Consider the following 1,829-nt stretch of genomic DNA (forward strand, 5'->3'; position numbering starts at 1 on the left):
ATACAACCCTGGCACACAACTTGCCTAATTTTAAACCATTCTATGTTCTCTTGTTCTAGTCAAACAACTGCCTGTTGTACTATGTACAGGTTTCTCACGAGCACAATTAAGTGTTCCAGATACTCATACTTTGTAATGTTATCCATAGTTTGTTATTATACACACAATTGGAAGCCTTTGAATACTCAGTAAAGCAGAGGCAAACATCGTTCTGGTATTCTCTGCTTTCAGCCAAGATCCATCTGACAGCAGCAATGATGTCATCATAGCCCTCTTCTGAAACTGGCTTTAATTTCTGGAAGTTCTCTGTCAATGTATGGTTGCAGCCATTTCTGTATTACCTTTATTAAAACTTTATTCACATGGGATATCAATGATATTTTTCAATGATTTCTGCATTCCATTGGGTCTCCTGTCTTTGGAATAGGATTGCTTCCAGTCAGTTGGCCAGATGGCTGTCCACCAAATTTCTTGGCATAGATGAGTGAGGGCCTCCAGTACCCCATCAGTTTGTTGAAAGATTTCAATTTGTATTCCAGCAGTTCCTGGTGCCTTGTTCTTTGCCAATTACTTCAGCACACCTTGGATCATTGGCTCTTGAACATATGCTACCTATTGAAATGTTTAAACATCAATAATTTCTTTTTGGTACAGTGACTCTGTATATTCTTTCCATCTTCTTTTGATATTTTCTGTATCAGTCAATACTTTGCCCATTGTTGTTACTGTTGTTAAGAGCTGTAGAATTGGTTCCGACCTATGGCGAACCTGTATTGGGTTTTCAGGAGGCAGTTGGAGAGCTTGAGCCATTGACCTTGAAGTTCAAATGACTTTGCAGTCTAGTGCATTAACTCACTTATGCCAGGACTCCTCCTTGAATACTTCAAGTGGAGATTTGATTTTTTTTCTTTGGTTGCCCCAGCTTGAGAAATGCTGCTCTTCCCTTTTGGTTTTCTAACTCCAAGTCTTTGCACATTTCATTATAATATTTGACTTTGTCTTCTCAAGCTGACCTTTGAAATTTTCTGTTCAGCTCTTGTACTTCTTCACTTTGTCCTTTTGTTTTAGTATCTCTACACTGGAGAGCAAATTTCAGATTCTCTTCTCACATCCATTTTGGTCTTTACCTTCTTTCTTGTTTTCTTAATGACTTTTTGTTTTCTTCCTGTTTGATGTTCTAGATTTCATCCCACAATCCTTCAGGTTTTAGGTCTTTAGGGTGTAATACATCTAATCTGTTCTTCAGATGATCTCTAAATTCAGGTGGGATTCGTTCAAGGTCATATTTTGGCTCTCGTGAACTTATTTTCATTTTCTTCAGTTTCAGCCTGAATTTGCATATTAACAATTGATGGTCTGTTCCACAGTCTGCCCCTGGCGTTGTTTTGGCTGATGATACGGTGCTTTTCCACTGTCTCTTTCAATGGATGGATTCTATTTGATTTCTGTGTATTCCATCTGGTAAGGTCCATGTATTATAGTAATCTTTTATGTTGTTTTAAAAAGGTATTTGTAATAAAGAACTCATTGGTCATGCAAAATTCTGTCATGCAATCTCCAGCATCAGTTATATCACCAAGGCTATATTTACCAACTACTGATCCTTCTTAGGTGCTCTGGTAGCGTAGTGGTTACAAATCGGGTTGCTAACCTCAAGCTTGGCCATTCGAAACTACCAGTGGTTCAGTGGGAGAAAGATGAGACGTTCTACTCCCGTAAAGATTTACAGTCTCGAAAACCCTGTGCAGGGTCACTATGAGTCGGAACCGACTCCACGGTACTTAACAACAACAACAAATCCTTCTTAAGGAGCTCTGGTAGCATAGTGG

This window comes from Chrysochloris asiatica, unplaced genomic scaffold (genome assembly GCF_000296735.1).
Source record: "Chrysochloris asiatica unplaced genomic scaffold, ChrAsi1.0 scaffold00068, whole genome shotgun sequence".
Lineage (NCBI taxonomy): Eukaryota > Metazoa > Chordata > Mammalia > Afrosoricida > Chrysochloridae > Chrysochloris > Chrysochloris asiatica.